This window comes from Colobus angolensis, unplaced genomic scaffold, assembly GCF_000951035.1.
Source record: "Colobus angolensis palliatus isolate OR3802 unplaced genomic scaffold, Cang.pa_1.0 Scaffold73, whole genome shotgun sequence".
Classification (NCBI taxonomy): Eukaryota; Metazoa; Chordata; class Mammalia; order Primates; family Cercopithecidae; genus Colobus; species Colobus angolensis.
Genome location: NW_012121043.1, coordinates 735704 through 751409, shown reverse-complemented (window position 1 = coordinate 751409; position 15706 = coordinate 735704).

Genomic DNA, 15706 nt, shown 5'->3' with positions numbered 1-15706 from the left:
TTTCACTCCATAGAAATAGAAACCATAGGTTTTCGTTAAGTATCTGCAAGGATTCAGAGTTTTAAAATTTGTGTTCAGTGGAAAAGAGCATTCTCCAGGAAGAACACTTAACTCTTGGTAATTAGAACAATGGCATGCCCAGGTAATAAATTACTCACAGGAAGATTTGAACAAGGATACCTGAGCAAAACCTGTAAATCTTCTAAACATTTTGTCCCCACAGAATGCAATAAAATGCCATTTATAATAAATAAACCATGTAATATAAACTCAACATGAAGAATATTACCAAGTCAGCTGAAAGCCCTGACTTACGGTAAGTTTCGTGCACGTGAAATGTCAGTGATGATTTTTAGGGTTAATATTGTTATATGACCTGATTAACTAATTTATTGAAATATTTTCTTTAATGACAATATTTTTGAATGATAAGAATAATTAAGGACTAAGACTGGCATGATCCATTTGACACTGTATAAAATTTAAATATCCTGAAAGTACAGGTATATTATGGGATTTTAACTTCTAAACGTTCACAATATTATGTAAAAACTTTTTTTTTCTAGACTATGCAGCTTTTTAAATAAGAACATGAAAAATTTTTCAGATGTTGGATAAAGGATCTTGACAGAAAATTACATTACAAAAGTTGTTAAACTAGTAAGAGCTTATTTTAAATAATAATCTTTTAAAGAGTTTGAACCAAAAACAAACTACTTAACTTTTTTTTTTAAATGTCGTGGGTCAGGTGCAGTGGCTCACACCTGTAAATCCCAGCATTTGAGAGGTCAAGGCAAGAGGATTGCTTGAGTGTAGGAGTTAGAGATCAGCCTGGATAACATAGTGAGATCATATTTCTATAGAAAGTAAAATAAGGAAATAAAATAATCAGGGCATGATGGTGCACAACTGTAGTCCCAGCTACTCTGGAGGCTGAGGTGGGAGGATGGCTTGAGCCTAAGAAGTTGAAGCCACTATGAGCTATGATTGAACAACTGTACTCTAGCCTAAGCAACAAAGTGAGACCCTGTCTAAAAAAAAAGAAAAAAGAAAAAAAGAAAAAAAAGAAAAAGAGAAAAGAAAGAAAAATAAAAGAAATTCTTTATTGTCTTTTATTTTGAACATTTTTTAAAAATGTACTTTAAATTTCATATGGAACCAAAAAAGAGCCCATATAGCCAAGACAATCCTAAGCAAAAAGAACAAGTCTGGAGGCATTATGTTACCTGACTTCAAACTATACTACAAGGCTACAGTAACCAAAAGAGTGTGGTACACTCCTTTGTGTACCACACTACATCTACAACCATCTGATCTTTGACAAACCTTACAAAAAAAAAAAAAAAAGCCATTGAGAAAGGGTTCCCTATTTAATAAATGGTGTTGGGAAAACTGGCTAGCCATATGCAGAAAACTGAAACTGGACCACATCCTTACACCTTATACAGAAATTAACTCAAGATGGATTAAAGACTTAAACATAAGGCCTAAAACCGTAAAAACTCTAGAAGAAAACCTAGGCAATACCATTCAAGACATAGGCATGGTCAAAGACTTCATGACTAAAACACCAAAAGCAATGGCAACAAAAGCCCAAATTGACAAATAGGATTTAATTAAACTAAAGAGCATCTGCAAAGCAAAAGAAACTATCAGCAGAGTGAACAGGCGACCTACAGAATGGGAGAAAATTTTTGCAATCTATGTATCTGACAAAGGGCTACTATCAAGAACTTAGAAAGAACTTAAACAAATTTATAAGAAAAAAACCAAACAAAACCATTCAAAAGTGGGCAAAGGATATGAACAGACACTTCTCCAAAGAAGACATTTATGTGGTCAACAAACATGAAAAAAGCTCATCATCACTGGTCATTAGAGAAATGCACATCAAAACCACAATGAGATACTATCTTATGCCAGTTAGAATGACAATCATTAAAAAGGCAGGAAAGAACAGATGCTGGAAAGAATGTGGAGAAATAGGAATGCTTTTACACTGTTGATGGGAGTGTAAATTAGTTCAACCATTGTGGAAGACAGTGTGGTGATTCCTCAAGGATTTAGAACCATAAGTACCATTTGACCCAGTAATCCCATTACTGGGTATATAACCAAAGGATTATAAATCATTCTACTATAGAGACACACACACGCGTATGTTTATTACATCACTGTTCACAATAGGAAAGACTTGGAACCAACCCAAACGTCCATCAATGATAGACTGGATAAAGATAATGTGGCACATATATACCACAGAATAATATGCAGTCATAAAAAAGGATGAGTTCATGTCCTTTCCAGGGACATGGATGAAGCTGGAAACTATCATTCTCAACAAATTAACACAGGATCAGAAAAGCAAACACCGCTTGTTCTCACTCATAGTGGGAGTTGAACAATGAAAATACATGGACATAGAAAGGTGAACGTCCCACACCAGGGCCTCTGGGAGGCGGGGGGACTAGGGAATGGAGAGTGTTAGGAGAAATATCTAAGGTAGATGACAGGTTGGCGGGTGCAACAAACAACCATGGCATATGCATACCTATGTAACAAACCTGCACATTCTGCACACGTATCCCAGAAGTTAAAGTACAATAAAAAAAAAAAAAAGAAAGAAAGAAAAATTGTAGCCAAATCTGTAGGCAGGTGTGTGTGTGTGTGTGTGTGTGTGTGTGAACAAAGTACCTATGAAAGTCCTGTAAATCATTTGCATATTTCCTACTTTTATGCTGGAGTTTTTGTCTTTATTTTTTAAACCGATTCGTATGCGTTTTTTATATATTCTATGTATTCATCCATTTTCACGCTGCTGATAAAGCTGAGACTGGGCTACTTACAAAAGAAAGAGGTTTAATAGACTTACAGTTCCATATGTCTGGAGAGGCCTCATAATCATGGTGGAAGGCAAGGATGAACAAGTCAAATCTTAAATCCATGACAGCAGGCAAAGAGAGAGAGAGTTTGCACAGAGAAACTCCCATTTTTAAAATCATCAGATCTCGAGACCCATTCGCTATCACAAGAACAGCACGGGAAAGCCCCTTCCCCATGACTCAGTCATCTCCCACCAGGTCTCTCCCATAACACGTGGGAATTATAGGAGCTACAAGATGAGATTTGGGTGGGGACACAGAGTCACATCATATCATTCTAACTCTGGTCCCTCCCAAATCTCATGTCTTCTTCACATTTCAAAACCAATCATGCCTCCCCAAACAGTTCTCCAAAGTCTCGACTCATTGACTCATTTCAGCTTTAACTCAAAAGTCCACTCTCGAAAACCTCATCAGAGAAGAGGCAAGTCCCTTCCACTTTTGAGCCTGTAAAATCAAAAGCAAGTTAGTTACTTCCTAGATACAATGGGTTTACAGGCATTGGGTAAATACAGCCAATCCAAATGGGAGAAATTGGCCAAAACAAAGGGGGCTATAGGCCCAATGCAAGTGCAAAATTCAGAGGGGCAAAAACCTTAAAGCTCCAGAATGATCTCCTTTGACTCCATGTCTCACATCCAGGTCACGCTGAGGCAGAGGTGGGTTCCCATGGTCTTGGGCAGTTCCACCCCTGTGGCTTTGCAGAGTACGTTTTGTTTGTTTGTTTGTTTGTTTTTTCCTGTTGCCTTCACAGGCTGGCATTGAGTGTCTGTGACTTTTCCAGGGGCATGGTGCAAGCTGTTTATGGATCTAATATTCCAGAGTCTGAAGGACAGCGGCCCTCTTCTCACAGCTCCACTAGGCAGTTTGCCAGTAGGGACTCTGTGTGGGGTCTCCCACTCCACATTTCCCTTCTGCACTGCCCTAGCACAGGTTCTCCATGAGGACCCCACCCCCCAGCAAATATCTCCCTGGGCATCTGAGTGTTTCCCTACACCCTCTGAAATCCAGACAGAGGTTCCCAAACCTCAGTTCTTGACTTTTGTGCAACTACAGGCTTAACACAATGTGGAAGCTGCCAAGGCTTGATGCTTGCACTCTCTGAAGCCACAGCTTGAGCTCTATGTTGTCTCCTTTTAGCCACAGCTGGAGCAGCTGGGATGCAGGGTACCAAGTTCTTAGGCTGCACAGGGCATGGGGACCCTGGGCCTGGCCCAGGAAACCACTTTTTTCTCCTAGGCCCCCAGGCATGTGATGGAAGGGGCTGCTGCAAAGGTCTCTGACGTGCCCTGGAGACATTTTCCCCATTGTCTGGGTTAACATCCCACTCTTTTGCAAATTTCTGCAGCAGGCTTGAATTTCTCCTCACACAATGGGATTTTCTTTTCTATTGGGTTGTCAGGCAAGAAGTTTTCCACTTTTATGCCCTATTTCCCTTTTAAAACTGCCTTTAAAAGCACTTAAGTCATCTTGTGAATGCTTTGCTGCTTAGAAATTTCACCTGTGAACAATATGATGAATGTTATTTTCGTTATAGAGCACTTAGATAATTTTAAACTCAAAATACCTATATACCCTGGTAAGAATAGAGAGAAGTTCCAATAAGGATTGTGTATCTCAGTAGAGTGTGCACACACACACACACACATGCACACACACAGATATGTCAAATGTAGAAGCATGTCTGTTCATGGGCTTTGCAGAAACAATTCCATGAAAATGTTCTGGATCTACCATTTGGGCTGATGATAGGACTTCAGAAGAACTGAATGCTCCTCATGCTGAATGGAGAGCAAGGTACCTCATTTACTACAAAAAAAATCTGCATGTGGAGGCAATCCAGTTTGGATTTCTACTCCCGCATTCACATGGATAGTAAAAACTTACTTGAATAAGGCAAGGGTAAATCTTCATAATGACTGAAAACAGTATATCTATTAGCACAATTATTGGATTCTTGTTCCAAGAGTTTTGGTTGAATATTTACAGACTCATGAGTTTTGGCAAATGACTTTTCAATAGGGAAAGGGTAATTGTACCTAATTGATTAGACAATCAAGAATGCTCCAATGAGAATAGTGAATTACGGGAATCTCAGTGGGAATCCTGAGGTGAAGTTATTGTGGCACTGTGTAGTCGCTCACTAATGCATAATGGAGGGACATTGTTTACTTTAAAGAAGACTAGAAATCAAAGACTGGCATCCTCTTTTCTTATGTGTACATGAAACAAGACACTACTGAGATGTTTGGATTAGTCAATATTGGCAAAAATGACAAAATGTTAATTTGTTGCCTGCTGATCCTATTAGTTTGATAAGATGCATAGAAAGCAAACAGGAAAAGTTGGCATTGAGTAAGATTTCCTGAGATCAAAGGCCTATAAAAATGTGAGTCAACAAAAGAATATTAATCAGCATCTTTGAGATTTGAAATGGACATGAGTGGTAAGATGAATATTCACCTTCAAAAGTGTATTAACTTACTGCAATTATGAATTGACTGGCAGTTTATTTCCCAAATGAATCAGAGTATGCATTTGATAATGGCAATGACATAAATTGGGTAAAAAGCATACCATATTTTGAACTTATGATATCCTTTATAACTTAAAAGTTGTCAGTTGAGTCAGGATCATAACAAAAAATTATAAAATAAAACTTTTGGTAATTTAAATGGGGAAAGGAAGTGATAAAACATTATTGACTGTCTTGCTTAATGTATACTTGTACTTATATCTATGTGTATGCCATCTGAGTATGAGTGAATGTAAAGTGAAAACACTTTGGAAAAGGTTTCTGAATTGAGTATTGGTAATAATGCCATCACACATAATGGTATTTTCCAACACATATAATATATCCTTTATTTCATCAGAAAGTCATATAAAGGTAAAGATTATAGTTCCATATCTGGGCAGAGGAAGACATTCCTGCTTGGTAGACAATTTTACTTCCTCTGAATTTGCTGGGGAATACTTATAGAATTAATTGGCTTGATAAGAAATTTATTTTATGTGTTTAAAATAGGACTAATTATAATAGCTACTCCACTGACTCACTGTAGAAGTATTATCACTGTTCTTTCCTCTTTTAACCTGCCTTCTCCCAGAAAATGATAAAAATGAAGGTCCTGGCAAGTCTATTTGTGCTCTTTCCTAAGAGTAGGTAATATGAGTAAAAAAAAAAAAAGTCCAACCCGAAGAAGTCAAAGTCCAGGATAATGTAGCTGACATATGGAGAAAGAAAAGACAAATTTGGGAAAGAAATGGAGTGCATAAATATGCAATAATAAAAGTAAATAACCTCATTATGCTTTTTCTGAGAGAATATCTCAAAGCGAGAAAATAACTTGCTTAACTATTTCTCTCATGATCAATGGTGAAAGAAACTCTGTGTATTACTGTTATTGTTTGCTTTGCCCTTGAGAGGAGTAAAAAACTTATTGGATGGACTCAGTAACAGATAGAGATGACAGAAGACACCATGCGTGAGTTTGATGACAAATCAACAAAATTTACTCAGTTTGAACAACAGAGATAAAATGGAATAAAAAAGCAATGAATGATCCTCATGGATCTGTGAGGCAATAACAAAATATATAACATTTGTATTGTGGGTTATCTAGAAAGACAGAAGAAAGAGTGCGTGGAAATGGGGAGTTTTCTGAAGAAACAGTTTGAAAAATTCACAAATGTGGCTGAAATGTAAAACCTAGAGATGTGAGAAGCTGAGTAAATCTCAAATAGGATAAACTCAAAAAATTTCACATCAAGGGAATTTATAATTAAGCTTTGCAAATCTAAAGACAAACAAAAAATTCTTAAAAGCAGCCAAGAATGCTTCATAAGCAGCATTGATGATAAACACTAATAAGGCTAACAGCAGATTTGTATGTGAAACCATAGAGACCAGAAGAAAGTGGCCCAGCATATTTCAATTGATGAAGGAAACACAAACAGTTAAACCCAAAACTATTCCTCAAACATCTAAGGCAGAATAGAGTTAGTCTCAGTCAAAAGACGGCTCAAATACTTTTTTTTTTTTTTTTGGCAAGCAGATGAAACTGTGAGTAATTAGTAAAAGAAGTTTTCACAGCAGAAAAAAAATAATGACAGAATAAGTCCAGGCTCTTCAGATTGGAATGTACATCAATAGTATGGAATAGTATGGTTAAAAATACAGTTAACAGAATGTAGTGTATTTTACCTCATGAGATTATTTGGTTATATTTTATAGCAGAAGCAAAAGTTACAACACTATCAGATGTGGTGCTCAATGTATACAGAGGACATATTTTGTCTTGTCTGTCAATCAAGATGTCTTATATATCAATCAAGACAGAAATTGGCAAGGAAGATTAAAATATACACAATAAACTATATTCTGTATACAAGAAATTTATTTCAAACATAGCAACATATGTCGCTTGGAAATCAAAGGATGGAAATATTATGCAAGGCAAATGCAATTTAGAAAGAACAAGAGTAGCTATATTAACGTCAGGTAAAAAAGATTTTGTACAAAAATTACTAGGAATGGAGAAGACATTATATAATAATAAAAAGATCAATATACCCACAATATATAGCAATACTTAATATGTATGCATCAAAGAACAGAACTTCAATACACATGAAACAAAAACTGATATACCTAATATAATACATGAAACAAAAACTGATATACTTAATATAATACCACATTCATTGTTGAGGACTTCAACAGCCCACTCTAGACAACGGGTAGCAGTATTAGAGAGAAAGTCAGTTAGGATATAGAAGTGAATATTTCCAGACAATAGGAGCTAACTGACATTATACAACACTTTATCCTTAAATAGAAAACACATTCTCTTCAAGTGTCCATGGAATATTGTGGAAAACAGACCAAATCCTGAGTCATAAAACAAATTTTAACATACTCAAAAAATTAAAATCATATAGAATATGCTAGCAGTAACACAGTGAAACTAGATATTAATAATACATAAACGCAACAGATAAATACTCAAAATGTGAGTTAAATATTGATATGATTTGGCTGTGTCCTCACTGAAATCTCAACTTGACTTGTGTCTCCCAGAATTCCCACGTGTAGTGACAGGGACCCAGGATGAGGTAATTGAAATATAGGGGCTGGTCTTTCCTGTGCTATTCTCGTAGTAATAGTGAATAAGTCTCACGAGATCTGATGGGTTTATAAGGGATTTCCACTTTTGCTTCTTCCTCGTTTTCTCACACTGCCGTGTAAGAAGAGCCTTTCGCCTCCCGCCATGATTCTGAGGCCTCCCCAGCCTTGTGGAACTGTAAGTCCAATGAATCTATTTTTGTTCCCATTTTCGGGTATGTCTTTGTCAGCAGCGTGAAAACAAACTAATACAAATACATTCATAAACAATCAATGAGCCAAAATGAATTCTAAAGAAAATTTAAAATACAGAAAACTGAATAAAAATTTAAGAAACACATAGCAAAATTTGTGGGATGATGAGAAAGCAGTGTCAAGAGGAAAACTGGGAGCATTAAATGCGTACATTAGAAAAGAGGGTATGTCTCAAATCAGTAATCTAAGTTCACCTGCCACGAACCTAAAAAATTCAAGAGCAAAACAAATCTAAAGCAATTAGAAAGAAAGTTAAGAACATAAATAAATAAAATTGAGAGAGAAAAATGATGCAGCATTAATGAAATGTAAAGCTGGTTTTTAAAAATATTGTAATTGATAAACTAGTGAGATTGACACAGATGAAAGGAGAGAAGACAAAATCACCAATATCAGGAGAATATTACAACAGATTCTGTGGTTATTAAAATGATGTAAGGAAGGCCGGGCATGATGGCTCATGCCTGTAATTTCGGCATTTTGGGGCACCAAGGCAGGAGTCCAGCAGTTCAGAACCAGTCTGGGCAACACAGTGAGACTTCCATTTCAACATTTGCCTTGTTTTGTTTTGTTTTGTTTTTCCACCCACCCCGCCCCCCGCCCCTTCCCCAGACGGAGTCCCGCTCTGTCTCCCAGGCTGGAGTGAGTGGCGCGATCTCGGCTCACTGCAAGCTCCGCCTTCCGGGTTCCCGCCTTTCTCCTGCCTCAGCCTCCGGAGAGTAGCTGGGGCTACAGGCGCCGCCACCACGCCTGGCTAAATTTTTTTTTTTGTATTTTTTAGTAGAGACGGGGTTTCACCGTGTTAGCCGGGATGGTCTTGATCTCCTGACCTTGTGACGCGCCTGCCTCGGCCTCCCAAAGTGCTGGGATTACAAGCGTGAACCACCGCGTCCGGCCCATTTGTACCATTTTTTTTTTTAATTAGTTGCGCATGGTTGTACATAGGTGCAGTCTCAGCTACTAGGACGGCTAAGGTGGGAGGATTGCTTGAGTGTAGGAGTTGAAGGCTGCAATGAGCTATGAACCCATCACTGCACTACGGGATATGTAACAGAGTGAGATCCCTCTCTTAAAAGAAAAAAATAAAAAAAGTAAAACACATTTAAGGAAATGGTATGAAACATTTTATCCTCCTAAATTTGTCAGCTTAGAAGATACACACCAATTTCTCAAAAACCACAAACTACCACAACGCTGGAAAAATGAAATACACAACTTAAATTCTCCTCCATCAAAGACATTGAAATCATAACTTTAAATTTCCCCCTTCTCAACTAATTTTTGAGGCCATTATTACTCTCCTGCTCTTAGAAAACCAGAGTACCAACAACAACAACAAAACAAACAAAACAAAGCAAAAGAAAAACAAAGGAAAACCACAGATTCATATCCCTCATGAAATTACTCAAAAACTTCAAAATTGAATTCAACAAAGCATAAATACAAATAATACACCGTAACTAAGTGAGACGTATTCTGGATATGCACGGCTGGATCAGTATTTTTTTTTTTTTATCAGTCAACATAATTCACTATAGAAATAGATGAAAGAAGAAAAATCATATAATCTTACCAGTTGGCACAAAAATAAGCATTTGGTAAAATTCAACATGCTGGTAAGTCTCAGTACACTAAACTTCCTTAACCTCATGAAAAACATTTTCAGAAAAACCTGCAATTATTGCCATACTTGGTAGTAAAAAATAAATGGTTTTCTCTAAAATCAAAAACAGGAAAAGGACATCTGCTTTCATCATTCACAGTCAACATAGTATGTAATATACAGTCTAACCATTTCAATAAAGCAAGAAAAGTATGTATACAAATTGAAAACAAATAAATAGAACCATCTCTGCAGATGGCATAATTACACATACAGAAATTCCCATGCCATATATGAAAAAACTACTGGAAGTAGTAATTATTTCAGTAAGGTTGCACAGAAAAATTATTTGCATCTTCACATACTTACAAGCAACTAGAAGCTAGTACCAAAATATGACAATTGCCATTACTCCCAACAGAATGGTTTATTTAGGTACATGTCTAACAAAACATGTAAAGGAGATTAATGATAAAAATTACAAAATGCTGATGAAAGAAATTCAATCATACTTACATACATATACAGACAGGCCTGTTTATTACATTATGATGGTTACTATCTAGAACTCAGGATGTGAAATAAACCCCTATCAAACAAGGTATCTGCAATATAATGAACAAATTATACCTCCAAATCCATCAAATAATTTAGCAATAGATATTCTAATATAATTCAAAACATTTTCTCCTCATAGTTTGGTGAAAATACTAAATCTTTGTGGGTTTTTTTTTGTATGGGAGATACAAAAATCTTCTCTCATAGTGTTTTTTTCCTGATTTAAAGCACTTCATATAACAAATTATATAATCATATGATGATTACATAAATCACATGTTAATGAATGATTGCAAAATTAAATGTACATATGGAATTAGAAACAGAAGTGTTAAGTTATAATTTAAATCTTGAACACGCCTCTGTAATACAAGCCAAAAATTCATAGATATGTCAAAAGTTCTCCCCAGTTAGTTCTCCATGTATTGATTCTTCATTTATTCTCTTTCCTCTTAGCTATTTTACTTCTGGTGCCTTCCAGAAAGTTCCTTTAGAAAGGTTTAGGAAAAAGTTATATCAATATACAGGTGTATACCTTTGTTTAGTGATTTCTTTTTAAAATAGTTCTTATTTCAATATAAGATCTTGATATCCAAATCTGCAATTTGGTCAAAAAACGTCCAGCATTTTTTATATTATTGTCTTATTATTAAATTATTATGCTCTCAAGAAACCAACATTTAGTCATTGACTCCTTAGGGTAATGATTCCAAATTCTGCTATATTTTTTCAAAGATGCTATACATGTCACTTTAAATATTTGTCAATAAATTAGGATTTATGACAATATATTTGACAATCAAAATTTTGTCTTTTACACTTATATTTAAAATTTTATTTGTATTTTATCTGAAATAAAATTGATGATATTGAAAACCTACAAATTCAGTAGTTGAGATGGTAAGTTACGTCCTCCAGTAAAATATTCTTTGTTGTTTTCTCAACGGGATGCAAGCTCTGAAAGTACTGGTTAATTGAATATTTTCTGCTTTTCCCCAACTTTCCAGTGTCTTTTGCAGAGCTATTTTATTTTAGGCATACAGTACACATTTTTAAATGAATTTGCTCTTTAGTGTCCTCTGAATTTAGTAGTGAAAAAGGAAGCTTTGTTATTAGCCACACAAAATATTTTACACCATTGATTCTTACTGTTACTTGTGGATTAAAAAAAAAAAAAAATCTCATGGACCTCTATATTGAATGACAGTTATGTCAGGGTATTTTAAAAATCCTATTTTGCCAGTAGTTTAAATGCAATTTGTCAGAACAATGGAATACTTCTTTATGTGTGTGTGTGGCTCTTTTTATTAATACAGTTGGAATTCAATTGTATGAAATAATTGTGTGTATTAATTTAATATTATGAGATAACGCTAATAAGTTAATTGATAGCAGTGGACTAAATTTCAGACAATGTGTTTGTCTTTTCACTTATATTTTTAAATATTATTGAGGGACTTCATAAATTGTTAAATCTCTTTGAGTTATTAACAATTTATATTTAGCCTAAAAATAACCTAAAACATCAAGGGGTGTAACATCATCCATACTAAACATAGTATAAAACTCAACGAAATATATATTATCCAATCTTTTTTAAAATAAAACAGATCAATAAAATAAATATAGATTGAAAAGTTTTGTTTTTCCTTGGTGAGAAAAAGTGAATAAAAATGAATGAGATGGAAAAAGGTATATAGAATGGTACATTTTGCTTGTGTCATGATAAAAAAAATCAATAACACTTTTTCTTCAGAGCAATTTTATGTTTTCTTGTAGTTCTGTTTATGTTTTCATAGTTCTGATGAAATTGATTTTTCTCAATCACTGTCAGGATTGTTCTGTGTATTTCACTAACAACAGCTTTTTTCATAGGGCAAAACTTATGAAATATTCCCAGGTGAGAATAGATGTGACATGTACTATAGATGTATCAATGAAGACATTCCTACTGAAAATGATACTGAGTAAATAAAAATGGATGTGAATATAGATAAATATGATACCATAACTCACCATTCACTCCCAAATGTTCATTTTCTATGGGTATGTGTATACACATACACTCACAGTGGCATATAGTAATGTAAATAATAAAAGCTAAAAAAAGTAAAATGTGTTTTAAAACACATATGATTTAGAGACATTTTATTTTCTTACTTAAGTCTTTGTCACTTTCCCAATATTTTTGGTGTTCTTTTTTTCTGGGCACTGTTAGGCAAGGGCCATATTACTTATTTCAGCCAACTAAATGAGAGCAGTTACCATGATAACATATGGAACAAAATGTTTAAGAAACAGCATACAATTTTATTAATTCCTTTTGTACTTCAGCATTCATGGAAACATATTTAGATAAATCTAGTCCTTGAGTGACTATTATAGTAACATAGCCCCAGCACTCTCTAATGAAATAAAGAATAAATAAGAAAATGGTACTGCGTTTAGCCATTGAGGTGTTGAAATTGCCTAATGCCACTGCATAGGTTAGAGTATCCTCTTAAAGAACACCTACCACAAAGTGGGTTTGGTGTAGAATAAAGATTGCTTACCCAGTTTTTTTCTCAGTCATATTAGACATTCTATTCTTGCATAGGCATAGAGCGGGAGTTACAAGCATAATGTATACAATTTAATATTTACATATGTGATAAACGATTGGATCATTATTCTTTTTGTGTCTGTAACCTGGACATCAACTAAATATGAACATGCGCAATTGCGGGGACTCTGTTGCTCTGCTCTGTATATGTAGTATGGTGGAGAAATAAAATTTGCTGTGTCAAGCTGCTAAAATTTAAGATTTTATTTTATTGCAGCATTTCTTAGCGTTTCCTAAGCTTCAGTCTTAATATGTATTTCTACTTAGTTACCAGCTTGCGATATATTTACTGTGCTAAATTAGTCTTTTAAAAGAATTTAGGTTTCTTGAAATTTGGGATTTCAACTACATTTTCATATTAGGTGTTGTTTTGCCTGAAATTTTCTTTTTATTTTTAACTTCTTTGAATACATTTATAATTTCATACATATGTAAAGTACAAATACATGCATACACACACGTGGAACAAAATACTATATGGTTAAATATGGATTGGAGATTGATAGATAACACAAACAGTTGAATTTTATTTTTTAAATATTGTAGAAATGTATTTGGAATTTTTGATGATTTTTGCATATTGAAAATAAATTATAGGTGCCTATGTCAAATATAGTAACATATAGGATACATATTTGCCCTTGTTTATTGTTAGTAATATAAAGAACAGTGTTGAAATACTTTCGCTCTAGCCATAGACTGCAACTTGAAAAGATGTATAGTCAGTAATGATCAATCTCACTGGTATTTAAAGAAAATATAATATAATTACTGCTCAGAGGGCACACAGCAATAACAGGATGCAGCATATTGCACCTAATAGACAACAATGGATTATTAAAATCCTCAAACTGTAATACATAAAGTAAGTTATAGGAATACTCCCTAGCTTTTCATACTGTGGGGTTACTTAGCAACCAAAAAGAAAAGAAAAAAGAAAAATACTCTATAAAATCTGTGCATTGGTTTTAAAATAAATACCTAACACCAATGTCAACTTTAATTTTTTTCATTTCATAAAATGAATATTTGACACATTAAATTTTTCAGAAATTTTAGTACATATAGGATTATAAACTAAAACATTCAAAATAATGCAGCATTAATATACAAAAATTATTGATATTCCCTTAACTTAGAATATAGTAATTAAAAAACACTGAGTGATTTCAGATAACTTGCTCTGTAAATCATCATGGTCAACTCAGTACTGATAAGCAGATGGTAAAACTGGTTATTTTCTAATCGTTTTTAATTAGGCTGAAACTCAAACATTTCAAACAACAATAATATTGATGTATATTTGACAGTCCCACTCATGTTAAGATATTATTGTGTTAATAATGATTGGTGTCAATAGATGCAAATATGCCCTCCAAAGCAAATGTTCCACTAACAGCCTTAGCCAAGTGATTTTTTTTTTTAAATAATAACAATGAAGGAAAATGAAAAGAACAATCAGCAAACAAATGAAAACATGGCCACTCTCTTTGACTCCCATTGCCAACTAAAGTATACTTTGGCTTGCATTACAGTATGAACAAGAATATTTGAGTCAAAACTGCAATTAACAGACAAAACTCTCAAATTCTTTATTTTATATGAATTGACTATTCTTAAACTTCTTTGTAAGATTTTTGCTTCTTTTAATATATAATACATGTTGTTCTTAATCTTAACATATTATTTTCCTTCACAGTACAATCATAGGCAGGTCTTGAATTAATAAGTTCAATACAGAATGTGATTGATTTTATTTTAAGAATAAAACTTCAAAGTCTATTGCTATTTTGAGGAATGTCTCTGATACATATAATACTTTCAACAGCTTAGCTTAAAAAATAACCTATTTATTTATTGCTTTATTTTAAGACTGACTGTTGCAACTATTTCCCAGCAGTCCACAAATGTACTGTATTGCGTGGAATTGTACTTTTCTATATGCTTAATTTTATTCTTCTTCCAAGCTGCTTTTATTTTACTTCTTCAGCTCACCATACAATAAATGTTTGAGAAGGCTGTTGTTTTTCATTTATTCAACGACATTCAGCTCAATGGAGTTTTATTCCTCACGCATGGATTTCATTTCTTGTTGTTACAAAATTTATCTTACTCATAAGTGAGACTGATTAATCTGTTTGAAAAACCTTGCCTACCTCAACCTCAAGTGTAATATTGATGACAATAGGTTTTCAACTTCTCCAGATTTGTGAAGAAACATTTGTTCTTATATGTAAATAGAAGTGGCTCAAATTTCAATCAAAGTTAGTAGGTCCATGTAGACCTTCTCTAAAGCAGATACATTCATCTTACTTTTCAGTCAATCTATTACCAGAGTACCTTTTCACTGCTGCCTGATTCTAGCTTTTATTTCCCCTTTTCTATTGTTATTTATCCAAATAATTCAATGCAAACATAGTGTGGAGATACTTTCCTTCATTAGTTTCCTAAGAAAAAACACTGATAGACTGCATATATATGTTGCAAAATTTTATTATAATTCTGAGTAACAAAAGGGATGTTATACAAAGTGCCACAAATAAAGAATCTAAAATAACACATATAATTAATCTTAACATTGTTCTAGATTACTGCCGTCACAGAGACTTTTTCAACGCCTTTATTTTTTTAGCTTTAGTCTTTTTTTTTTTTTTTTTTTAATCTGCTCAGGGCCTTTA